Below are 7,472 nucleotides of genomic sequence, written 5' to 3' on the forward strand. Positions count from 1 at the left end.
TATTTGAAAAAGATGATGAAGATTTCCCTTGATGTTGTGTAACACTTTTGTGGCCAGGAAAGTGTTACACTGGACTGACGACTAACTATTAGCACTGCATGACGCCACTACGGTACATTTTCTATCCCTTGCATGGCGTAGAGAAAATAGGAAATGACGTTATTTCCTGATTATCATCAGTTCCTTAATTCCCATTTGTTTTCATACATAACGTCTTGTACATTTAGATGACAAACACCTATTCTCACGTAATGTGCACCATTTGTAATTTTACGTGTCTCCGCATTAAAAACAACCTTTTTACTGATTTCATCTGTTCATTTCATGTTTGTATTAGGCGACAGGCTTGGTAGGTATCCAAGACATAGAAATAGATCTGTTAGTCATGTGTGTGTAAGATTGTTCTGCAAAGAGTTAGTCAAAATCACCAAAATCTGCATGTTTCCAGTGATAGTTTGAGTGAATATTTCAAAGTAAATAGTCATCTAGTGTGAACAAAACAGATTGCATTTTCGACATAAGGTATTGTCCCTTTTATCCATACCCAGAACATATCTTCATATGGTTTAATTGTTTTAGAACTCATGTTTAATGTGATGTCTCCATAAAGAGTATAATCAACGTTACCCCATGAAAATGGGCATATTATTATTTTTTAAACTTATTAAGTATTCATTAGATAGTATGCCTTAGAATATGCCCCATGAGGCAATTTACACAACGCATAAACAGTTCTTAAATTTCACAAAATAACGGAAAAATCTGTCCATGTAAGTTATTATGACAGTTAATTCCAAAACTTTAATTACTAGTAAATTTCATTACAGTGACTGAAAATGATAGGCTTGAGAAACCAAAAACGAAGTGTGATATATTAATTAGGCCTCTAATACAAGAAAATTTATTATTGGTGATGTTTTAAACTTTTTTGAATAATTTCATAACAGTCTGTTAAAGGTCACATGCAACCCAAATATCAAACATAATTAAAACACAATTATCACTTATTCATGACATATAATATACATTGCTGGTTATGAAAAAACATATAAACAAAATTATAAGCGTACAATCGCAAATCAAAAGTGCAATATTGTGTACTTGGGTTTACTTCCCAAGAAACGAAGCAGCCGGGATACCGAACCCAGTCAGAGCGGGTGGGTGTGCACTCAAGTGTAACGGCTGGTTCATTTGCAGATGCCCTCACGGCTCATTGTGTGTGTATATATAGAAATGTTGGGTTTTGTAAATACATGCTCATTTTTTGTGTATAACATTTTGCAATCAACAGACATCATAACATGTCATGTGTTCAAGTATCACAGCTGCCTGTCTGTGTAATTACATAATGCGACAGAGACCGAACCCGGGCCATAAATCAATGCATTTTGTTTATGGTGTATAGCCTGATAGGTGTTAAGTTCAAATTGCATGTGGTCAGTGATCGCAGTTGTGTATTGAATATTGTAATTAGCAGACAGGCAGGCAGACACACAGGTGTCAATAAAACAAGACATTGAGTTTTCTCTGTGACAACGACATATCTATATCACAGTTAGAAATTCTGTCAACGCTAAATAATGACATTGCTTTTAAGTATCGAACTGAGAAAGTGACTCACGTGTGGTGAAATAGACAAATGAATTATATAAACAGTTAATTTACTGTCATAACATATAAAAAGCTTGCGCCTGTGAAATATCAACAAAACATTAGAAAAATAGCTTACACCAAAGCCTTCACCGAGTATTCACCGGACAGCCCGCTTCCAAGTTGCGCGAACCTATTTCACTTTGCACGTGCTATGAGCGCAGCCCAGCTGTTGAAACCAGTTTCCCCCCGAAAAGTCGGGGGAAAATTAGTGAATCGTTTGAACTCCGATTTCGCGCGGGTTTTTTCATCGCGTTATTTTGCAACTTTATAAGATGATTTGTTTTAGCAAGTCCATACCGAAAGGTATCAGAATCTGCAAAGTTGTGTTTTACGTTGCATGTGACCTTTAAATCAATGAATATATTTTCCGGTCTGTTTGTCAATTATTGAAAATCTTTGGCTTTTCATAATGGCCTAATTGTCACAATGGCTTAATATATATACTGAGTCAAAAAAGAAACTTCACATTCTTTCTTCAGGGCACTATAAAAGAACAAGAGATGGTAAGATGGTTAAATTGTTATTATTTCATTGCTGAGATCTGTGTGATGTACTCGATACACTGACAGTGCCATAATCAGTTCCATTAGGCTACACCGCCGTTCAAAAACATGGGTATACAGAATGTCAAGTCACAAGAATAAAAATGCGAAATTTCTAAGTTCAATATCGTGTATGGCCGCCCCGCGCATTCACCACTGCCAAACACCGTCTCCTCATCGACTGCCTGATGCTTGTGAACACGTGGTTGGGGATTCTGCGCCATTGCTCTTGCAAGGCAGCGCCAAGTTCCTGCAAATTCTGAGGTTGGTTCCTAAGACCACGAAGCCTTCTCCCAAGTGCATCCCAAACGTGCTCTATTGGATTAAGGTCAGGGGACCTCGATGGCCAGTCCATGACGTTGATTCCAGCGTTTTGAAGGAAATTTGGTATGCGGCCGAACATTATCATGCTGGAACTGTAGACCTGGGCCATGAGCCGCCATGAAAGGAACGAGTTCAGGGGTGAGCACCTGGTTGCGGTAAGCAGCAGCTGTGAGGTTTCCACGGATGACCAGAAGTCGGGAACAGTTGTTCCCACAGAAAGCACCCCACACCATGCAACTTCCGCCCCCGAATCTGTCGACTTCCTGTACACAACATTGGGCATACCGTTCACGACGTCGTCTCCAGACTCTATGCCTGCCGTCCGCGAATCTGAGGGTAAACCTGGATTCATCGCTAAAGACGACTCGATTCCAGTCTCTCTGGGTCCATCGGAGGTGACGTTGGGCCCACAGCAGACGTTGACGTTGATGACACGGCGTCAATATTGGCCCACGATTTGGACGTCGAGAATTGAGATTGGCAGCCCGCAACCGATTTCGAATGGTCTGTGAGGACAGTCGACCTCTAAACATCTCAGCCCTGGTTCGTGTAGCCGGCAGAAATCTGTCACGTAGGTGACGTAGGACGATTTGATGGTCTTCTGCTCGTGACGTCACACGTGGACGACCCGACCTAGGGCGATCAGAAATGGTGCCAGTTTGTTGTAGACGACCTCGCAAGTCAGACACAGTACGACGGCTGCATCCCATTGCTCTTGCGACGTCAATAACTGATCTTCCCGCTTGCAACATGCCAACGGCACGTTCACGTTGCACATTTGACAATCGTGGCATTTCAAGTACCGTTAGAACTGTGGTTTAAAAGTGTTTTTGTCAATTCTTGCGGCCAATGCAAACACGTGCATATGAAGAAAACTTCGATGCGAAGATCACGTGAGTCGAAAGATAGGGATCCCATTTCGGATACATAGATGTATCATCAGAGAAAAATTATTCATTATTTTTCAAATTACATTTTGTGAAGGCTCTTTTTTGATTCAGTATATAAGTGATGTATAATTGGTCTATTGTACAAAACCCTCTGGTTCAGGGAACATTTATTACCTTTATTTCCTTTATTAATAACTTCAGCAACCAAAAAGAATCGAAATTGATTAAATATTCCAGAATACCAACAAAATGCATGCATGATAGTTTTTCGGTTCCTGAAATCATACCAGATATTGCCAACGATACGATCGTTTGATCACTCATTCATATTATATACTTGAACTCTAGTATATACTTGAACTCTAGTGTCAATTTACAAATATCTCACAATTTAGCGAACTAGGACAATGGTAAAAATGGAAAACAAAGAATATGAATTAAACATGTGCGTAGTTCTTCAGCTGTTACATTTCTGAATATGCACGCCTTACCAAACAGCCTTGATCACAGACTGTGGTGTAACTGGAGTCCAGGTTCTGTGTCTGTCTAAAGTGCACTGTTCTACTGAAAAAAAGTTAACAAACGTATACACTGCATAATTATTTATATATTTTAAAATGTAACATGATCTTAATTATGTATATAATCATCGGTTAGCAACTAAGTATATCATTACCATCATCATCATAATTATTATCAGGGGCGGTGGGGTAGCCTAGTGGTTCAAGCGTCCGCTCGTCATGCCGAAGACCCGGGTTCGAATCCCTACATGGGTACAATGTGTGAAGCCCATTTCTGGTGTCCCCTGCCGTGATATTGCTGGAATATTGCAGTGAACTCAGTCCCTCACTCATCACCATCATCATCTTTATTATTATCATCACCATCGTCATCATTATTATCATCACCATCATCATTAACGTTACCATCATCATTACTATTATCATCACCATCATCATTATTCTTATCATCATCATCAGTATCATCAGCATCATCATCATTATTATCATCACCATCGTCATCATTATTATCATCACCATCATCATCATCATCATCATCATTATTATTTTCACCATCATCATTATTATTATTATCACCACCATCATCATCATCATCATCATCATTATTATTTTCACCATCATCATTATTATTTTCACCATCATCATCATTATTATTATCACCACCATCATCATCATCATCATCATCATTATTATTTTCACCATCATCATTATTATTATCACCACCATCATCATCATCATCATCATCATTATTATTTTCACCATCATCATTATTATTATTATCACCACCATCATCATCATCATTATTATCATCACCATCGTCATCATTATTATCATCACCATCATCATTAACGTTACCATCATCATTACTATTATTATCACCATCATCATCATTATTATTGTCACCACCATCATCATCATCATCATCATCATTATTATTTTCACCATCATCATTATTATTTTCACCATCATCATCATTATTATTATCACCACCATCATCATCATCACCATCATCATTATTATTTTCACCATCATCATCATTATTATTTTCACCATCATCATTATTATTTTCACCATCATCATTATTATTATTATCACCACCATCATCATCATCATCATCATCATTATTATTTTCACCATCATCATTATTATTTTCACCATCATCATCATTATTATTATCACCACCATCATCATCATCATCATCATCATTATTATTTTCACCATCATCATTATTATTATCACCACCATCATCATCATCATCATCATCATTATTATTTTCACCATCATCATTATTATTATTATCACCACCATCATCATCATCATCATCATCATTATTATTTTCACCATCATCATTATTATTTTCACCATCATCATTATTATTATTATCACCACCATCATCATCATCATCATCATCATTATTATTTTCACCATCATCATCATTATTATCACCAGTATCATCATTATTATTTTCACCATCATCATTATTATTATTATCACCACCACCATCATCATCATCATCATCATCATTATTATTATCACCATCATCATTATTATTATCACCAGTATCATCATTATTGTTATCGTCATCATCATTTTCATCACCATCATCATTATCATCACCACCATCATCATTATTATTATCGCCATGATCATCATTATTATTATTTTACAGATTAAAGATAGTATGCAGCAGAGAGGGTTCGGGTGATCCTGGCACAGTCAGGCTGGTAAGGCTCATCATCAGCTCAGGGCCCTTGCCCCCTCTACACGCAGCCAAGACAGCGAATGGGACTTCTCCCAGGAAACGCTGCCTAGTCGAGCCCACCAAGAACTTTCCGGAGAATATGAAGGCTCCCCAACACTGCAGCCTTCTGCATTACCCAGAGCGTCAGAAGGGCTGTACTCCCGGTGGAGAACCCGGGCACTCTCCTGATCTGCGCCAAGAGATCAGGAGGTACCAAACCAAGGGCACCGAGAACAATGGGGAGCGTGACGACAGTGTACTTGGTATGCAAGCGAGACATTTCAAAGGCGAGGTCTGCATATTTATCATGCTTTTCCTTAATCTTGCCAATCACATTGGTGTCAAAAGGGACAGAAAATTCTATGATATGAATAAATTCATTGGCTTTATCAAAAAGGACAAGATCAGGTTTGTTGGCTGGAATTCTTCTGAGGCTGTATATGGGCCTATTCCACAGAAGTTTGAAAGCATCATTTTCAATGACGCCCTGGACATGTTCAGGGTCGTACCATGGATGGACCTCGGAGTCAAAGCCACAGGCATGTCGGAGACGGTATTAAAAGCAACGAGCCATGCCATCATGTCGTTTAAGATATGATGTTTGTGCCAAGGAAGGGCATCCACTGACAAGGTGTTGGACAGTCTCCGTGAATTCATTGCAAAGTCGACATTTCATATTGATATTTTCTTTAAGAATCACATTTAGGCGATTGCGAGTGGGAAGTGACTGGTTCTGAGCAGCAAAAAGGAAGCCCTCAGTTTCACATTTAAGACCAGCCGACTTCATCCAGGCGAAGGAGTCGGTGGGATTGCTGTTCTGTTCAACACACTGCATGTACAAACGATGCAATGGCTTCTCAGAAAGCTTCTCCACAAAAGACCGACTCTGGGCGGACTTGGTGAAGGACTTCACCTGGTTTACTCCCATCACTGTACCGTCCAGCAGTACATCGCCATCAACAAAATCAACCTCAAATTTCAGATTCTGTCCAACAACCTTGGCACGCTTAAAATAGCTGTGGAATTCCTTGCTTTCATCATGAGTTTTCACATGCATCACCAGAGGATCATCCGATAGATAAATATGTGCAAAAGTACACAATAAAATTCTATCATGAAGAGCCTCCACATTAATCAAACCCCGACCTCCAGAATTGATTGGCATATATAAACGGTTAAGAGAGGAACGAGGGTGGTGGGCTCTGTTATCAGACATGACCCTTCTGGTCAGACGGTCAAGACTCTGGATGTCTTGTTTTGTCCAATCAACTACTCCAAAGGAATAGGAAAGGACTGGCACAGCAAAAGAATTGGTTCGCCATGATCATCATATGATCATCATGATCATTATTATTATCACCATCATCATCATTATTATTATTATCACCATCATCATTATTGTTATCGTCATCATCATTATCATCACCATCATCATTATCATCACCACCATCTTAATTATTACCATCACCATCATCATCATCATTATTATCATCATCATTATCATCACTACCATTATCATTATTATCTTCACCACCATCATCATTATTATTATCATCACCATCATCATTATTATTATTATCATCATCATGATCATTATTATTATCATCACTATCATTATCATTATTATCATCACCATCATCATTATTATTATCATCATCATCATCACCATCACATTTTGTACACAATCTTCTCTCCCAGAGAATATTTCTGCTAAGAGGTGTGAGGGTGAGTGGCACCACACACACACACACGCACACCACACCACACCACACCAGACCACACCACCACCCGCACACACCCT

Source organism: Haliotis rubra, unplaced genomic scaffold (genome assembly GCF_003918875.1).
Source record: "Haliotis rubra isolate DU_JTF1 unplaced genomic scaffold, ASM391887v1 Scf301, whole genome shotgun sequence".
Classification (NCBI taxonomy): domain Eukaryota; kingdom Metazoa; phylum Mollusca; class Gastropoda; order Lepetellida; family Haliotidae; genus Haliotis; species Haliotis rubra.